This window comes from Neomonachus schauinslandi, chromosome 7 (assembly GCF_002201575.2).
Source record: "Neomonachus schauinslandi chromosome 7, ASM220157v2, whole genome shotgun sequence".
NCBI lineage: Eukaryota > Metazoa > Chordata > Mammalia > Carnivora > Phocidae > Neomonachus > Neomonachus schauinslandi.
The window spans coordinates 69,014,561-69,035,573 of NC_058409.1; positions in this window are offsets into that span (position 1 = coordinate 69,014,561).

Below are 21,013 nucleotides of genomic sequence, written 5' to 3' on the forward strand. Positions count from 1 at the left end.
TGCCACCTAATGCTGAACTAAGATTCAAGAATGGAAAACATTAGAGGCGAATGTCTACCTTATTGGAATGTCCCAGATTCCAACCTGGCCTCCCATCCTGGTAAAATAGGCTTTAGCATACATAACTGGAAGGATTCCTTTTATTCCTTAACAAAAGGCCTATGGACAAGCCCAGCTGTGGGCTTCCAAACCACCTTCCCCACCCCGTAGTCAGGCTTCCAACCTCTGGGTATGAACCCCTGACTCAAAGAGGAGGCATTAAAAAGAGAGTGTTCTCCCAACAGTCCAATGAAGAATCTGCTCCAATTAAGAATTCGGTCTATGTGCCCAGTGCCCAACAGGCTTTCAAGGGTATGGATATGTATCCCACCAGCCAAAGGAAAGAGAAGAGCGGAATAGTAACACACACACACTCAAATGGGTGAAAAGGAGTCCGCTCCCCTAGAGTAAGATTCCCCTTCCTTTTCTGGGCCCTGAATATCTTTCCTAAGATTAATCTCTTCAACATCCCTGGAGATAATTCAAATAATTTTTATGCCATTTAATAAAGTAATGTTTTTTTATTTTAGGTTATTAAGTTATTAAATAGTGTGCTATGTAGTTCATTTCATACATTAAAGACATATAAAGAATTTTGGGTTTTTACATTTAACAAGAAGTTCATGTTATTTAATTAAATCCAATTTATGTAATAAAATTAATGATATTCTTGTCTAACATAATTTAAAAGTAGCCTGTTTTGTTTATTAAATTGTAGATAAAAATTAAACTATACTGGGGTACTCTGCTGTAATGTAAAGTTGACTGGGAAGCTATATTTTCTCTTTTTAACATTAATTTTGGAAATATTATATTATTTTGGTTCCTATACAAGAATTTGACCAGATCTGACAATATTACAACAGTCAACATGTCTAGGCTCCTCCTTTAACTTGTTGCATTTCAGTTTCTTGTCCTTAAAGGACAGTCCACTCTAGGTATAATTAAACAATCTAAGAAAAAAAAATTAAAACTGGATAATGTTTAACTAATGTAACACTGTGTATCAAATATACTCAAATTCTTTAAAATTTTTAAAAATTAACACACACACACACACACACAGAAAGCGATTATGTTAAACCTTGACAGCAGTTAGCAATATTGAGCTGAGATAAATCCCCTGCCTAACTGAGGTATGAGAACAATCATCTTCTCTTTCTCCTCACTCAGATTAAATTAGAGATGCCAATTCGACCTGGAACACTGGCACCCAAGTGTGTCCCCTCCACCAGGAGCATCCATATCTCCTGGGAACTTGATAAAATACAAATTCAAGCCCAAACAAGGAGAAACTCACTGAATCAGGGACTCCAGGGATGAGGCCCAGCTATCTGCGGGCCTCCAGGTACATGCTAACATCTAAGGCCACCAAGCTGAAACACCACACCCACCTTCATGAGGCATGCCTTTGGGAAAATCTGCCCGGGAGGAATCTGAAGAGCAAACCTCTTAGGCAGGCAGAAAGCTCACAGAAGCCCAAGTAGAAGAAACCATCTGATTCAGTCTGCACTATTAATATGGCAGAAATATTCTAGGGGTGGAGGTGATTTCTTCATACAGAGAAGAACTGAAAGAAAACTTCGGTTCAGTCTCACATTTGTGGCATCTTTTTAAAGAGAATATCAGCTTTGGAGTCTGACAGGGCTGAATTGAAATGCTGGCCCTACTCCTTACTGGCCTCATGACTGGCCTAGAAGGGAAAATGGACAACTCTCCATCTGTAAAATGAAGATAATAAACGAGTCCTCATGGGATTATGGTAGGGTTTTATGACCTACCCTATGTACAGGTAAGCCCAGCATAAGAGCATCTATTTATTTAAATGGTAAAACGGTAGGATCATTAACAGGGAAATTCTTCTGGTTTTATTCGCCCTCTGTTTTTCCTTACCCCTCTCTCCTGCCCTTTCCAGCCAAGGGCTACGTCTGGTGCTCTCTTAGTTCTGGGATGATCTGTGACAGAGCAGGATACGTAAGTTGTAGAAGACAATTGCCGTCATTGAAGATGTTGTGGCAGGTGTCCCGGAGGAAAGGAGAGCAAGGGCAGTGGTTTTGAGGAGAAAGGCAAGGGGAAGATTTCCCACATCCTGGGAGGAGCTCAGAGCCCGCAGAGCTCCTGTGAGGGGTGGGATCCATGCACGGCTCGATGGTGGTGTGAGCAGAAAATGGTGAGAGCCGGGTCGATCAGGGAGGGAGGGCTCTGTGTGGCTCATAGGACTGCAAGGCAAATACAAGGACTCCTGGGTGTGGCAAAGATTCTGGGCCCAAGAGCAAAGAAGCAAAACCTCCTGACCGGAAATGTACATCCGGACTCAGAGAATGGATGTTCTTAAAAGTAATTGCCCCAGGGGCCAGTGATGGGCAGAGAGTACGCAGTACTGCTGTTTAAGACCCTGGGGCCTTTGCACAACACAGGAAGGAAAGAGAGTCCTCAATCACACTGAACGTCCTGTCCGGCACACAAGAAGACTTGGGGATGGATTGTAGTCGGCTCAAAGCAATTCTAAAGATGTGTTATTTCTTGTATATCCGAGTTTGTGGACTGATAATCACACCCTCTACTACGTTTCTTATTAGCAGCCGCTTTACTTTCAGACTTACACAAATATCTTCTATTCGGTTAATGAAAGCACAGGCATTTCACAGACAAAATGGGAGGGTGCCAGCATCCCCCAGTCATCCTAAGGAAGGAGGGTGACAGTGTGGGCCTCAACTGAAAATCTACTAAAAACGTATATACTGTGAGTTTTAACAAATGTAACAGAATGACTTCTCAAACCTCATTTGAGTCTTCATTTGTAAAACAAGACTCTGGGGCTTAAAATCCCTCTCACAATTAAATTACTTCTGCTTTCTATTAAAATTATTTGTATACAAAGATGGCTCGTCGAACGAGGTCCTTTCATGATACATAAATGCGACTTCAAAGACCAATATGAAATTAGCAGGCCCTTCCTTCTCCATGAGAGTCCCAGACCAACGGGACTCAGGTAAGAAACACGTCCCACTGTAACAATATAGAAGTAGTCATAAGTTCTGTGAGCACATGCCTGATAAATCGCAACACACATATTATTGTGTAAAAGAGCCAATAGAAACACTCCAACATGGAAAAGGGTATAGAATCTGACCTTCGTCCTCAATCAGATGACATCAGTGTTGTGGTTGTCGACATCCTTCGAAATACGGTAAAGCTTTAGAAAAACAGGCTATTGGAACACGTTGGCTATTTGAAGTTCTTTCTTCAGGAATTGCTGAACCGTCTCAAATCTAAAATTACAATTCAGGAAAGTACAGTTCAGTACTGGCAAAATATAATTAAGTCAACTGGCCAATTCAATATAATTCGCTCTTACCTCACTCACAATTTGAGATGTGATATCTGAAGCAATTATGTTGTGACACTGCATTTACATGCATTTTGAGATTCTTGGTGGTGACTAAAAGAATGACTCAGTGATGTCAATTCTGCTTTCTTAATCTCTGAGGCAAAGCAAAATACTCACTGTTTATAAAAGGAATAATCTCTACCCTGCCATAAGAGAGAAATGTTTTCTCCCATCCTGTAGGCCTGTGAAGTGTCTTTCCTCTGAGAGTTTGACAGCCCCACTTGCAACCCAACAGGTCAAGGCACAGAGCAGAGTATGGCCCCCATGACCGATATTTATTGTATCCTGGAGTTTTGCCAGCCAATGAAAGAAGCCCAAACAAGGAGAAAAGTATAAAAACATAAAAGGTTCAAAAGAGGAATCATAGCTTGTTAAGAGTATGGGACTCTGGTGGCCAACTGCCTGCCTGGCTTTTCTAATCCACCTCTAACCTTCCTAGCTGTGTTAACTTTGGGCCTGTTGCTCAGCCCCTCCGTGGATTAGTTTCCTCGCCAGTAAAATAACCATAATAACACTGCCTACCTCATGGGGGTAGAAATGTGAAGTGAATGAATATTTGCAAAATGCTAGAACAATACCTGCCCGTATAAACAGTATATATATGAGAGGTATGGTATGTAAGGAGGTAGGTTAGGGTATCTTCAAAGCTTTATTTCTTTACAACTGATATATTTAGTTTATAAGAAAATGGGATAAACTAAGTAGTAAATGATATCTTATATTTATGTCAGGGTCGAAGAGTTCCTATAAAATTATAACATTTGTCCAAGGACTTTAGTGTGGGTAGGAGTTCTCTATACAAGACTTAACTGTTAGGTAGTGGTAATTTGTTTCTACTCTTGGTATTTTCAAAGTCTGAGATGTGACTAGTTTTATCTTGCCTTGTTGGAAAACTCTAGGCCAAGTTTCTGAAATGGAAGTTTTATTCCAGATTTATTTATTGGCCACAATTTTTTACATAACAATGTCCAGGGCTTTTGGGGGTAGAATGGGATGTAAAACACAGTACCCAAAGCCAAAGTAAGAAGACAGACAGACCTAAAGTTTTAAAAACAATTTTAAAGACTCCAATTCAAGTACCACTTAGGATCTAATGACATGCTGGTACTTTGTTATCATTGTCCATACTGTTTATTCATATCCCCATTTTATGTTTTAGAAAAGTTATGAAGACTCAGAGAGGTAAGATGACCAAAGTTGATACACTGTTGAAACCTGTTTTGGAACCAAGTCTATGTGACTCCAATCCAGGGTTCTTCCCATTCTGCCAAAGCCGCTAAGATAACCATCCAATCTAAAGATAAGATGTGATCTGGTAGTTGAAAGGAAAGGGGATCAAAGTGGATAAAAACAAGCAAAAAAAATATCATGGGAAGAGGCTGAGGAGTGGTTAGAATTGAGGGAGGTAAACAGCAGAGAAAGGGCCGCAGTGGACAGTTGAGTAGAAGCAAGGAGACTGAGCCAGAATGAGCAGCAAGGAGCCGGGAGCAGTGATAACAATGATTCTGTAATTACAGTGGAGGGAGACTCTCCGAAAGCAGAGCCAAGGCCTGAAGTTGGGAGCTCAGGAGCCTCTACAGGCTTTTTGGCAGGGACGCGGGTATGTTACAACGGCGTTTAGCAGCAGCATTAGCGAAAGGGAAGAGGTGGCCTGGCGAGCTGCTGAAGACCGCCGCCTCATTCAGGAAAGGTGTGATGTGTGTCTGCGATTGTCTGCAGGCTGTGGATGGAAGGGAATAACATCACAGCTTTACCCCTAAGGCAAAATGTTAAGGAGTAATAATTGTGAAGCCTGAAGGAGAGCAACAAGCGAGAAATACCCTCAGGGCTTTGAACCCAGAGAACTTCAACAATGAGCATTGTATTGCTAATCACAGGAGCCCTGGGGATGGGGGGGCAGGGAGCGGGGGAAGAAGAGAGGCACCCAGGTCTGGAAAAGACACAAGCACGGCCCTCCGATTTGGAGGGAAATAAACACCACCAAGAGGAGACGCTGGGAAACCAAAGGGAGTTGAACTCTAAGTTTGATGAGCTCCACGAGACACTGAGGCACCCCAAGACCAGGGTGCCGTGCAAACTCGCCCAGTAGGATGAAAACTCCAGTAAGCGGTCAGGATGAAAATATAAATGTAGGAGTTATCAGCACAAAGAAGAGTGTAGAGAGTGAGTCACTGGACTAAGTCGCCTAAATGAGCCCTGAGATCCTCTACAGTATTCATATGTCCCCAAGAGGAGTCTCGGTTGGCATCTCTCTTGTTCTTCCATTTCTTAGGTGAGGCTACAAAATGTCCACCATCTGACTTCTGGGCAGCAGGTGGGATGTGAGAGGCCTTCTCATTATCTATGCATTTGCTTTGCATTTTTTGAGAGAAGTAGCCTCTATTTCCCTGTTGAAACCCCTGAAAAAGGAACACATGAGAGAATTTAAATGTGCTAAGAAATTTGAAATGCTAAAAATGGCACTTTAGCATTGGCTGTGTAAGAATTTCAATGTTCCTGCCAGCTCAGATACAGCAATTTTATCTTTAATTACCAAAATAAATGTAATTTAAAATTTTTCTTGCATACCTAAAGGCAGAAAGTAAAGTGCTCTTTTAAGAATAATAAAATGTCCCGATCTAAATCGGACAAATGATTGCATCACAAAACCTTCAGCACTGGAGGAGGGCAGCAAAGAGATCTAGTCCAACTCCCTTGGACGACATACCAGGAGGTATTCGCTAAGCCACTGTTGGATGACAGCTGGGCTACATGATTACTTATACATACATCTTGTCAACAGTCCTCAAACATCACCCAAGAACCTTATTCAGTCTGCAAAGTGACCAGATTCGGTATCTTAGATTGTCATAGACCGCAGCAGTGTCCAAGTCTAACATTAACCCAACTCAGGACAAAAACAGAATCTTGGAAAATTCTACTTCACTGGAAAAGTTTGCTATAGAAAATGCAAATCTGTTCTCTGAAGTCCACAGGAGAATCATCAGAGGTAGATTTGAGCAACTGAACTACAGGGGACGGCGTTCCTCCTTCCCTCACATCTGGTATGGATTTATAATGATGAAAAAAAAAAAAGAAATCATTTAAATTAGGCATGTGGATTTGTGCCTTGACCCTGTTAAGTGAAAAGTAGGTGTTACCCTCATGAATTTCTAAGAAATTGGTAGTAAATGTGTAAAAGTCAAGGCCCCCCCTACAGCCTATTAAGAAGCCATGTGTGTGAAAGGGTAGAGATACCAAAGGCTAGTACACTCATGCATGGGATACATAGATACAATGTAGGTAATTTATTACAGATTTGAACTTGGTTCTTTTTTTTTTGATATAGCAAAAAAAAAAACATGGAAAAGGTAGAAAATCCGTAAGGGTACATAAACTGAGAACTTCACCGTCAAACCTTCAATGAACAGCTCTACTGTTCATTCTAAACGACCAAGACGAGACATTACAAAACATGCATGTAGCTCAAAGGAGATGAGATTGTTAAGAATAAATGCTTTCCTTAAGAAGACTTTGCCATGAAATTTGAGAAATTCTGTGATTATTTTTTTTTATACTAGGAAAGATTATTTTATGTCCCTCGAGCTTTAAAAATTCAAATTAAACTGCTGGACTTCTTAAATAGAGTTTCTCGTCACCTTCTTTAGCTCGGTAATCTAAGATTTTTCTCCAGTCCCACTTTTGGCCAACACAGCCCTTCATTCCCATGTTGGATGGGGATGGTGTGTGCTATAGACAGTGCCCAGAACGACTGGTCTCTGACGGCCACTCCCAGATAGTTTTATGCAGAAAAGCCCCATGAATATCGCCTTCACCTTCTTCGGCCTCTTTTTCTCTCCTTGAAGTGTAGAGGTTCACAGCCAGGGCCTGGCTCTTATTACAGGTTTTAAGATGAAGTCTATACAGTGAAAAGGACTCTGTTTTTATTTCTTTGGAATTATTGGCTTTCAAAGCCTTTGAATGCCCCGCAGATAATTACTGTTTTGGCCCATGATTTCTCTGATATTTGATGCCTCTGAGTGGAATAAATTACCTATCTAACAAGGAGGGTTAATTGGTGGTTGTGAGCCAGTGTATGTGCCCTTTGTATTATGTTTTAAGCGCCCTGCAAACTCTGACCGTCGGAAACATCGTACTGTTTTAAACCCTCTCCCCAGTACAACCTGTGGTTTGGATTCTTGACTACTGGAAACTAAAAGAAAGAGGGAAGCGTTTCAGTAGCTCCATGTGTTTTCGGTGTTAAGGGTTCTTTTGTTTTTGTAACATGTGTACCCGCTCAAGGTGATCACGTTTCCTTCTAGTATTCTGAATAAGAACCGTGTAAGCCGAAGATACCTATGCCCACATCCCAAGCTCCTAAAACTTACCAGAGTTCAGACTGAGAGCTGCAGTTCCCATAAAATTCCCTCTCTAAGCATTCAGCCTCCCTTAGCCATTTCACAAATCCATCTCCGAGAAACTATGCTTTTTTTCGTGGTAGTATTTGTCTTATTAAATCCATAAAACTAAAAATGCCTCATTGAAGTAAAACATTAGCACCAACTCGCACAGCAAATTGTTTTGTGTGAATGAAAGCCTTTTAAGAGTGTAACTCGGCAAAATTACCCAAAAGTAGTTTAGCAAATGCCACAAAACATAACATCTGCGTATTAAAAATGCATTCTGTAGGCTGCAGAAAAATTGCAGTACTGAAGCAATTTTCTAATATTTACATATTTATAACAAGTGCCTGTCACGTCAAGGCTTGGCTCACCTGCAACACTTTCATGTTATGTAAAATGAAAACCGTCTCATACTTGGGTGTTCTAATAACCATGATATTATTTTAACAATTACACTATTTAATACCTTGGATTAGTCTCTCTGATAGTGCTATTAGCTGTCACTAGACTCGATAATAGGTGGCTTCATCTTTGTTATGACATGATCTTTCCTACTGTTTGTTGACCTTTCAATACAAGGGGGAGGGGACGCTCCCAGCCCCCCAAACCTTTCAGCGGCTACTGTAAAAGCTGTAGTTTAATTCTCAGCTGGAATGTTTAGAAACCCTCGGTGCTAAATACCTCGGTGGACTGCTTAAACACCAACAACAGCCTTATGGGGCCTTAGTCGACCTTAAACACATCTTTTTTTGTCGAGAATATTGCATTCTGCCACAATTCTGTGGGCTAACCCTGGGCTCACATTAAATATACCAGCCTCATTGAAGCTTACTGAATTGAGTTGAGTTGTTCTTTGTTTTATTCTCTCTCGGCTTCACCCCCAACTGGGACTGGGCAGCCTTTCTTCCAGTGGAGCGTGCTTTAAAGTAACCCAAAGAAGAGAAGGGGGGGTGGGGGGAGAAACCAAAAGGTGCAGCTAAGGCCCATAATTAGTCTTGATCCTCCAAGTCTAAAATATTTTAACGCCAGGTTTCTGATTGCAGTATGGGCAAAGTGGATTTGGGAATGCAGAAAAGTAATTAGGTCTGTGCATTGAAGTGTGGAGAGCATTTAAAAGTGAATGGGTGGTTACTACATTCTTGGCAGGCTGTTTTTTATCTTTTCACGCTCTGCCCGTTGTTAGAGGTGATGGGTTTATTGCAGTTTTTGCACTCTGGAGGTGGCTGTGTTTTTCTTAACCTAGCCTTTTGCTCTCTATCTCAAAAATGAATCCTCGTGGTGTGAGGAAGAATGAGGGAGATTTTTAAAAAATACAAACAAGGCACATTGGCCAGATAGTATGCAGTGAAGCAGAAAAAGTTGGGAATAAACCTCCACATTGCAACAGGTCACTTAGAGAGATTCTGGGTTTAATTAATGACTCACTGAGCACAGGACCAACGGGAGACAATGGTCACCCCAAGGAGAAGGGAAACAGAACATATTATTCTCTAACCTTGTTCACAGAGCCATCCAAACTATCTAGGGAGAAGCTTGACATCTTCAGGCCATGCTGAGTCCTGGTATAGAAGACACAGACCATAAATGTCTGAATAGTCAAAATGCGTGGTTTTGATTACTTCAATCTATAGAACTGCTGCAATTTGTTCAGATCACATGGCCCTTCAGCCTAGATCTTCACGTCTGCCCGTCAAGTAATTATCAGGGCTGGCTGGAAAGTCACAGAAAATGTATGTGTCAAAAAAAAAAAAAAATTGCTGGGGTGTTGGTGGGGGGGGAGCTGAGGTAAGAATTGATAGAATTTGAATGGTCTCCTTTTAATTCCCACAAAATTTTATTTTCGCTGATAGTGAAAGATACAAGAGAAGAGGCTCATTTCTTTAGCAAAAGAGACCTATACATGGAAAAAAAAAAAATCGCATGAGGCAACCTCGTCTTTCCAAAAGCATTTAGTGATATTTGCTGAATTTGAAAAGGCAGAATCAGATCCAGCTAATGGAGAACCAAACGAAATCAACCAGAAGTAGGTTTGGGTTTGGGTTTTTGTCTTTGTTGTTCTTATGTGAGGGTTTGGAGTCTTTCTGTTTGCTGTTTGTTCGTTTTTACTTTAGAAACATGACTTGGAAAGGCTTGCGTGGATGACTGGACCAGTATACTTATGTCCTCAGGCAACTACTTCAGCACGCTTGAAGTTTAGACAAATGAGTTCCTTACTTTTTAACACTTTTTAACTGTTGCATTCAGTATCTTAATTAGGTGCCATTCTACCATTATCTAGTCTTCTGTATGAGAAGTATATTTCCTTAGCCACATATAGCTTTTAGCTTATTGGATTTATCTCCATTTCTAGTGGACAAGAATGAGCACTTTGCTGTTTGACGTATTATCACTTTAACCCTGACTAGCTTCAAAGCAGCTCTCCCAGATCAGGTTTTCCCATGAAAAGATTCATACAGTACTGATATTGCTTAGCAACCTTATGTTTCAGGTCTTCTAGAAGATACAGATAAAACATATGATCTGATGCCATTATAAATGAGATTTACATCTTCATCACAGCCTGTTTATAACAGAGAAAACTTGGAAACAGCATAAATGTCTAGCAATGAGGAATCAGTTGAATAAACAGTGATACATCCATACAATGAAATGCTATCCAACCATCAGGAGTGATGTTGGGGAAGACTGTTTAATGACCAGAGAAGATTTTCAAAATATACTGAATTGAAGTTTAAAAGGCAGGTTTATAAGGCAGTATGCATAGTATAATCTTATGTGTATGTGTGTATAAAATAGGTAGTAGATTATCACAAATTTTAACATACAATCCTTGTTTTAATAAAAAGAGAGAGTAAGCCCATTTTTTAAGGAAGATAAAAATACACCAAAATGTTAATATAGGTTACCCCTGAGTAGTGGAACTCAGGGTGATTTTGTTTTCTTCTCTCTGTTATCTGTATTTTCTAAAGTTTATTGAATAAACTTAAAATTGGACAGGATTGTTTTGTGACAAAGAAACTATTAATAAAAGTCATTTAAACAGAAAGAGCTTACCGAACTATGGTATTAAATTCTCCATGCAGACATTCTAAAACACTCTTTATGATCTGTCGCTCTGAATGCAAGAGGCAAACATAAAAGTCAAAAGTTTCTGCCTTCACCCACACCCCATGTTTATGGTGGTCCCTGAACATAAGTTCATTACCCATGGCATTTCGTGAAGACCTGTCTTCAGTTGCCTAACAGGCGGGAAGAGATTCCAGCACTCCACAATGAAACCGTATTTCACATTTAGAAAAGCCCAAGTAGGAAATGCGCAACCCTCCCCCATCTCTTTCCCATGAGGCCATGACAGTCACCGCTGGACCTCATTCTGATCAAGCTCTACCCAGAATGCACACTGCAGGCTTGTGCGCACTGGCCGTGGTCACATCCTCCTCCCTGACCCTCCCTGAGTCCATAAAGCAAGATCCACATTAGAACTCGGCCACTTGCATTGAGGAAATAGTCCTTCTTGGAGGCCTGATATATTCCTCGTTATGCAAATGGGGAATAAGCACCAGCATATCCAGGTCAGATGCATCATGTGTATAAATAATTGCTGGGGGAAATATGTGGCTCAGTGAGCTCATCTAAAGCCAGAAAGAAGCTTAAGAAGTTTGTGTCCAGCATAGATGCTGACTTGCTGGGAGCCCATGGGAAAATCACTTAAACTCTCTGTGTTTCATCTTGAAATAGAGACGATAGGAATGTTGACCCAGGCCCCGGGGAATAGCGAAAGATTGCAAAGCACTTCAAAAATTCTGGTATCAAAGTAATAGGTGCTATTTAGGGAAAAGGTCATGAAATAATCAAAGACCTCCTGAAACCTCAACAATAACAATGTGATTTGACAGACTGTGATCTTTCAGCGTCACTGAAAAGGCGTCAGTAAACTCACGGAATCCCAAATTTACAGACATACCTAAAGCATTTGCCATAGTTAGCTTAGGGACTTGATGATCTTTTTCACAGCAGACTCATTATTCTCCTGAAGCAGAACGTACCAATCAGATGTTTGTGCAGATTCTCTGGCTTCACATGCTTTGGAAGAGAATCCCACCCAGAAATGAGTCGCTGAGAAACTTCTTGAAAGCATCACTTAACTACAAACCAAATTGTATTCAGCAGGTAGAAATTAACACATGGGCAAGACACAACCTAGGATCACAGAAACATACATGGAAGCCACAAGAGGCTGGAATATAGTGCTCTCCTATAATTATGTGGCTTTGGGGCAATAGTCACTGTAAGCTTCTGTGGCTTCCATTAGGAATACCACTAAGAGTTACTGGCAGCGGGATGTTTCTGGTCTCCTTCCCAGCTCCTTCTCCCATTCCTGCTGGGCACAGCATGCTCCTACAATCTCTGATCTGAGACCAGACAGCGCCCCAGTTTTAGTGTGTCATGTATTTTCTAGATGGTTTACCAAACTGTATACATGGTCAAAGACATAGGGCTGGTAGTGACTTGGTATCTCCCACGATTCAGGTCATGGGCTCAGTCACCATCTTTTGGTCTGGTGTGTGCCCATATAAAGGAGACAGGAGAGAAAATCCTTGAAAAAGCAGCGTAGTGGGATGCCTGGGTGGCTCAGTTGGTTAAGCGGCTGCCTTCGGCTCAGGTCATGATCCCAGGGTCCTGGGATAGAGTCCCGCATCGGGCTCCTTGCTCAGCGGGGAGCCTGCTTCTCCCTCTGCCTTCCTCTCCCCCTGCTTGTGTTCTGTCTCTCTCTCTCTGACAAATAAATAAATAAAATCTTTAAAAAAAAAAAAAAGAAAGAAAAAGCAGTGTAGGAACTGGAGCTAACTTTATGCTCCTGGAATTTCTAGCCTTAAACAAAATGATTCAAAACAAAAGAATGACCTCCTCCCTATATGTCTGATACTCCAGGTGGTATTCTTTAATCACCACTTCTACCTAGGGTAGTGCTTCCAAGAATGGGACTTGGAATCAGACAGACCTGCGTTCAAACCCCAACTCCACTTCATAGCTGAGTGGCCTAGGGTAAGTAATTTAAATTTTCTAACCTCAGTCTCCTCATCCGTAAAATGGGGCTTATAATTGCTACTGCCTAGTGTTGTAAAAGAGTTTGCAACAAGGCATGTTAAATATTTAACAGAATGTCTGGCATACAGTAATTCTTCGATTAATGGTAACCGCGTCGCTAGCAATCCTGTTAGAGCTGTATCAGTAGCTAGTTTCTTTATTCGGTAACAAAGAATACTGACACTGGGAGGATTAAGTGACTGGTGAGCCAGGATTCCGTTCCAGGAACCCTGATTGCAAAACGCATGCTGTCTCCACGCCTCTTCACTCTTTCTCCCTTGGGAAACAGGGCAGCTCAGAAGGACATGCTTAAAAACCTAGTACGGTAGTCTAACCACCCACATGCAAGGATCTCAAAACACGAGTCCAGGCGTATAGAAATATGTTCTTTTATTCTCAGCAACATTATTATGGCCTCTCTTGTGGTGAGTGTCTGTCTCAATCCCACTGTAATAATGCTGGCCGGGATGCCAATCTCAACTGAATTTCTCAGCACCAAGGGCAGAAGAGAGAGCAAAAGTGATCATTCCTTTCTCCCCCCCTTTTTTCCTTTCTTTCTTTCAGTGGAAAATCCATGACCTCCGTGACCCTCAACCCCAAACCATAGCCCAAGGCTTGGTATAGCTCAGGGTGGAGGGGTGCAGAGAGGGCAGATAATGTCAGAGAAAGACAAACAAGGAGCAGAAACAAAGGCCAGTAAACAGAGTGAAAGAAGCTTAGAAAGAGGGGAGGGGGGTGCCTGGAAGCAAAGAACAAGGCACAGAAAAAGGACTTGGAGAAAGACTGAATAAATTGTTTGCTTGTGCTGTTTAGCAAAATCAGCTAAACTTGGCTTTCAAAAAGTTTCACACAAAATCATTTTCACTGATTATTTTTTGGCACAGAAATTTTGTAAAATTTGGAAATTCACAAAGTGACACAATTTGCTAAAAATGCCATTCAACACAATTTGATGTAAACTACAGAAATGTTATTATAATTCATTAGGAAAACTTAAAAATGTGATAGTGTCCTGAAAACTTGGATGGTTGCAACAAGAATCACTGGCAGCTAAAAACCAGCATAAGAACCAAAATGCTCAGTCTATCTATTCACAGGCAAATGTCATGTGTCTTTTATGTGGTTAGCTTCACTCTAATATCCTGGAGATACTTTGTAGCCATTTGGAGTCTTCCATTTTATTTTCCCCCAGGAGTCAAATCCTACAACCCTTACACATGTTGGCAATTCTATACAAAATCCCTATGACCCGTGCATAGGTCCGCAAGGAAGCCGTGCTCCCGGCCACAACTGAGTTCTGAGGGTTTGAGTTTAGATTCTATCGCCCTGTTGTTAGAACTGGCATATGTCTTGTTGGCGTATGTGTGTTCTCTAGGTAGGATAAAAGCAGCTGGCTTCCTAACAGAATCCAATGCTACTAATACAATTCTGAGGGCAAATATTCAGTGAAGAAAATGCCAAATGAACATCAGGTAGACTAGATACAAGGCTACTGCCTCCTTTAAGGGAAAGGATTTTATCTTGACCATCTAAGCAAAGACCACAGCAGACAGTAAATGCTAAGTTACTGGAAAGATGGATGGATGGAGAATAGGTGGGAGGGAGGGAGAATGGAAAAGGGGAAGGAAGGAAGATTCAGTTCAAGTTCTAATACACAGTAAAGTGAACTAGGACAAATTGCTAACTTTTTGAAACCCGTGTTCTTGCATATAAATGAGAATAACACTTACCTCCAGTACTGCTTATCGTCAGGGCCTTATGGCTTACCACAGGTTTTCACACACATTATCTATTAAATCATATTGTTATTTTTATTGTTATTCCTATCATCATTGGATATGCCTATATAATAATGAAAACCGATTTATCTTTCCTCCACCCTCCCAACCACTCTTTTGACAATTCTCCCAGTCCTATCCATGCTTTAAAGCCCCATGTTCTCAATCCTTCTGCTCCTGACTACCAGGTTTCCTGCCAGGTGAGCTCCTTAAAAATCTTATTTTCTACAAGCCCCTTAGGCTTCTTCCAGACCCAGACAAAACATATCAATTTAAGGTACCCAATCTTTAGTCATCTGCTTTACACTTGATTATCTGATAAATACATACCAAATGACTGAAACTACATTAATTATTGGCATCCATCACCACATGCCCTGAATTACAAGTGCTGAAAAGAATAAAACTACATTTCCCAGGCTCCCTTGCAGCTGGAGTACCAGGTGCATTCTGGATTTGGCCAAAACGGGTGTAGCTGTAACAAATCGGGAACACAGGAGAGGCTGTTTTAATGTGGCAGTTGCACTCGACAGGCAAGCTCTGACAGCCGTCCGCGCTGGCAGTGGCGGGGTCCGCACTCTTCTCGCGGCCCATCCACGCCTTGGGTGACAGGCTGCCGGGGCAGAAGCTGCAGGAGCCTGGGTTCCCCTGCTGCTCTGACAATTGCAGTGGCAATGCGCCGACCAGAAACCTGAGGTCAAAGCAGCTCCTTGGCTCCATCGCTCCAGTCACGCCCAGTGGTTCTGTAAATACATAATCCCCTATATTAAATTCCTTTCTGCGTAAGACACCCAGAGCAGAGTCTCTTTGCGGCACGGAAGTATGACTGATGCAGTGGTTTAACGATCAACACAGGTTACAGTCACTCAGTACACCCTCCCTGCTCCCAAATCACTGTGCTCACAAGTGATTACACATTGTTCCCGCTGTGTCTTCATTCTGTATTTACCTGTTTATATTTGTCTCTTACTCTATTGTAGTTCTTTCTTTTTTTAAGACTTATTTATTTATTTGGGGGGGGGGTGGGCAGAGGGAGAGAATCTCAAACAGACTCCCTGCTGAGCAAGGAGCCCCACTCAAGGCTGAGGCTCCATCCCACCACGCATGAGATCATGACCTGAGCTGAAACCAGAGTCAGACCCTTAACCAACTGAGCCAGCCAGGCACCCCTCCCCCCATTGTATTTCTTAATTTGCATGTACAACTTTGCCACCCTTGTTACCAAATTGTGAACTTTGGGAGTAAAGTTTCCATATCTCAGTCATTTTTCTAGTGCCAATGGAAACTCAATAAACTCCTTGAACCTCTTCTGGATAATATGCTTGCACTCCTCTGCCTACAGTAAGGGTTGAGTAAGGAACTAAACTCTCATCTACAAAGAAACCATAGAATTAAAAGGAAAAAAAAAAAGCCCTATTAGAAAAGTGAGTAATAGTTCACAGAAAAGGAAATACAAATGACTCATGAACATATGAAACGATGCTCAAATCACTCCCACATAGAAAAAATGCAAATTAAAACTACATCAAGATACCATATTTCACTATCAGGTTGGTAAAAATCCAAAAATTTGACAACCCTTAGGGTTGGCAAGATATAGAGAAATGGGAGCAGTGATTCATTGCTGGTGGGAGTGTAAATAGGTATAATCATTCTGGAAGGCAATTTGGCAATATTTATTGAAATTACAAATGCATGTACTCTTTGACTCAGCAGTTCCAATTCTAGGAGTTTATTCTACAGATATATTCACACATGGGCAAAATCATGAATGTGCATGGTTATTTACTGCAGCAGTTCTTTTAATAGCAGAAGATTGGAACAATCTAAAAGTTTGTCAATAGAGAACTGTTTAAATAAATCATGGTGCATCCAAATATTGGGATACTGTTCAACCATAATAAAAAAAATTTTTTCAAAGAATGGGGATGTTCCATAATACCAGTATATAAAGATACGTAAGATATATTAAGTGAGGGGGAAAAAACAAAGTGTGCATAGTATGCTCCTTTTTTTTTTAAGCAGGGAAAGGAATTGGGGTTAACATTCACTTGTATAAACATTTTTTAAATATCTGAAAGTCTACACAAGAAGCTAATAACAGAGGTTACCTATTTGGTAAGGGTTGGAAACTACCAGATGGCGGACTGAGGAGAGGAAAACTTTGTACCCATTTTCACTCTAGTTAAATTCTTAAACTATGCAAATCTATTTCTGTTTTAAAAATTAAATAAATATTAAAATACAACTACTATTAAGAAAAAGGAAGGTATTCCAGTCTTATTTATAGGATTTGGTCAATTCCTGGCATCCGAAGGCACAACTCTATCCTCACTAGAAGTTTGTAGGCCAGGAAAGAGAGTCTGTAAAGTTTTAGAAGAAAAGCAATTCCTTATTAAGCGCTATTTTTAAAACTTTATTGGAGGGGTGCCTGGGTGGCTCAGTCAGTTAAGCATCTGCCTTTGGCTCAGGTCATGATCTCAGGGTCCCGTGATCAAGCTCTGCATCAGGCTCCTTGCTCAGTGGGGAGCCTGCCTCTCCCTCTGCCCCTACCCCTGCTCATCCTCTCTCTTTCTCTCTCTCTCTAATTAAAAAAAAAAAATTTATTTGAAATCCATTGATATCACAGTAGGCTGGAGTAGGGAAAAAACACTAGAAAATCTTTTCCTACTTACAAACATTCCCACATTAATTTTGTATTTAAGGTTAATAATCTGTTTTCAAAATGCAAATACAGGGTACATTTCCCACAAATATCTTGAAGTTCAGTATGAATTATTTAATCTGATAATCTGTTAAAGAATAACCTGTATCTGCTGAAGGATGGGTGTTTCCAACTGGAGGGAAGAGAAGAGCTGTAGAAAGGGAAGGACTGTATGAAAGTAGCAATGGGCGGACAGCCCAGCAGCCAGAGGAGAGGGGACAGGGTAGGACTTGCAGAGAGAAAGGGTAAAGAAAGGGAGGCAAGAGGATGACTAATCAGAAGTCTGCTTCACATTTGCCTGGAAACTTGCCGGTGGCAACCATCTGGGTTCCACGGATAATGACCTCTCTCGCTGCCTCTGACACACAGATCCTACTTTGCCAGTGCTCGAGATTATTGAGGAGCCTTTGCCTTGTTGATCCAACAGAGAGTTAGCTCCTCTTTAGTCTCATGGGTTTCTCTTTCTCCCTCCCTCCCTCCGTCCCTCTCTCTCTGTCCCTCCCTCCTTCCCTTTCTTTCCATACAAAAAGCTGTGCATGCTTAATGTATTCACCATCATCAATTTGAAGATAAGTGTACACCTGTTAAGCCATCGCCACACATATGCCATAATTTTATCCATCACCTCCAGAAGTTTCCTCCTGCCCTCTTTAGTGTGTGTGTGTGTGTATGTGTGTGTGTGTGTGTGTGTGATAAGAACAATTAACAGAAGATCTACTCTCTTCGCAAACTTTTACACATACAGGACAGTACTGTTAACTCTATGCCCTAGGCTGTACGGTAGATCGCCAGGACTTACTCATCTCACATAACTACATTTTGTCCCTTTGACCAACACCTCACTGTTTCTTCCTCCCCCAGCCTCTGGCAACCACCAAACTATGCTTTGGTGACTTTGAGTTTGACTACTTTAAATTCCTCATATAAGTGGGCTCATATGCTTCTAAAATACGAATACTGTGTTTCATAATAAGACCTAGTGCTTAAGAATTGTTTTGTGTGTTTTTTTTAACTCTAAAGTAAAATGGAGAGCTATTTAAGGAGTAGAGAATTAGGTAAGATTTTATGAAAAATATGTATTTTGGATTAGGTTTGTCACCACATAGGAGGTACATATAGCATTTCTGAACCAGGTGTTTCACTTGAAAGCCCAGTTTCCAACTGTTCAATACTCCCATTAATAGAAATTGCTCACATTGTGACATCTGCTAAATAAAACCAACGATAGTAAATAAAATGAGTAAAATCAACTCTCCTACTATCGCCTTATGAATAATATATCTTTCCATTGTATTATGAAAAAGTCATTCTGCCTCTGTTATCCAAACCCACAGTCACGAGGGATTAGACTTTTACTTAAATGCTTTAAGAATAACTTGTCAGCTCTGGTGAACAGCACAAGTTCCTTTTTATCACTCCAGCAGGTAGGTATTTCGCCTGATAATAAAGAATATATGGTGCTGATGGGGTTAAGGTCGCCAAGGTTCTTCATGTCTGTCTCAGCACAAATTTTACCTTAACTTTAAAGTGTTTCATATTATAGAAACTCTGTAGCGCATGTGCTATGCACATAGAAATACTTTTCCTATTGTTAAGGCGATATGATGTAGTCACATTGCAAATGTATTTATGTTCATTCGTGTCAGGTTCCCATAATATGTGTTATACAAATATATGGGGTACCGAGTGGCTGGTTGGCTGCCTGGTTGAGAAACAGAAGGTGTGTAACAGAGGGTTCACACGCATAGAATCCTAAGTGCTAGAAATGGAAGGGACCTAGAGATTATAGAGACCGAGCCCAATTTCTACCAATGAGGAAATTAAGTTAATAATATTATTTACAAATGCTATTTCTATTCCAAACACTTTCTTTAATCAAATCAACCAGCAAAGCAGAGCCTGTTAAAAATATAACAGTAATAATAATAGTAATAATAATAGAACAACTGTTGCTGTAAGCATCGGGGGGAAGAAAAGAAATGTGTGTTCTATAAGGAAAGAATAAGAATTTTGACAACTGGGAGATAGCCAACGCTTTGTAGATTTGGGAGTGAGCAGGCTTCAGCTGTTTTCAGGAAGAGAAACAACTCTGGAACAACTCTTGCATTGTTTTGTGGAGGCAGACAATGAACAGGCAAAGCCGCTTACAGCTGGGGTACCTTGTTCCTACTGGGGCCACGGTTTTCACTCAGGGCTAGAGACCCGGATGCTCTCTGTGGACCCACCCACGGCGTCTTCAGTCTTCAGCCAGGCTGCCTTGTCCTTCCCACAGTCCAGGTGGGAGGGTCATGAGGAACGATTGCTTCCACCACTGCGTCTTGAAGAGATGTGTGTGAATGAGAATTCCCAACTCCAGCTCTCAAGGCATTAACTACCCTCCTAGCAAGATACTTTCCAAATAAAAAGATTTTTTAGAAAGAACGTCTTCCAGCACATAATGTTGCCAAATAATTAACATATACTAAAACCAGCATATCAACGAGGGGTTTTAATAGATCTGACTATATTGTTGAGCACTCCAGCCCTGACTACTGGAACGCTAATCTTCCATCCCAGTATCTCTAATGAGTTTTCTTCTTACTTGCTATCCTACGACCACATAATAACTTTATAGGCAGTTTTTCTCTTTGGGGGCTCATTTATGATAAAGAACAAATCACTCAGCCAACTTCACGATACATTATAGGTAAGAAAGTATCCTATTTTCCAGGCTGGACACTGCCTCTAACTTGCTACATGATTTTGGGCAAATAACCTCATCTCTCTGAACCTTAAATTTCTAAAGTATAAAATGAGAGCTTAGGCTAAGTTATCTCTAATGCCTTCTTTAGTTTAAAGACTCTGATGCACTTTGGAGCCAATTCTATAAACATTTTATAAAATTATCGCTGTGATTACTATTTTCATTATTTCGAGTTGAAATCTGAATCCTAGTTGTAGGGATCATACTCAAACATTTCAATTTGGCAGTATTCAGCTAGCCTTTAGCGGTTTATCTGGATGGGCACACATGATGGTTAAGATGTCTGAAGAAGTACACAAAGTATTCTGTGGTTGACTTTGATAAGACAAAATGCTTTCTGCAGGGTGTTATTCGGATGAACACACCAGGACACTCAGCCAAACTCATCTGAACTATCCAAACCCCTTGATTCTGCAAACTGGGTTGCAGATCTTTCGAGAACAGGCTTTCTTACAAGATTGCTGGCACTTTCTCTTCCAATCCCAGCCAGAAAAACAGTAAGAACAGCCTTTCTCATATCATTTTGGCATTTCTGGTCTTGGCCCAGGCTGGAAAATTGAAGTGTAAAAGCACTTAACTGAACATTTCAGAAGGTAAAGAAATGTTCAATTCAAGTTTAGCTCTCAAATGGACAAGTGGTTCTTCTTTTATTCACCTCATCGGAACCCTAGGTGGCAAAGAAATACCATGATTTTTTCTCTGCTTTTAAAGGTATCTTTTCTAAGTTACATGTTAGAAGCAAATAAAGCCCCTCATGTGCCTCAGTGAAGGGCTTTTGCTTATGTGTTAGAATGTTGGTTGGTATTCTCCGTTCAGGTATCTCTATATCAAGCCTTGAGTGGATAAATTATTGAAGAATTTTCATTAGGAAAAAAGTGACTGATCTTT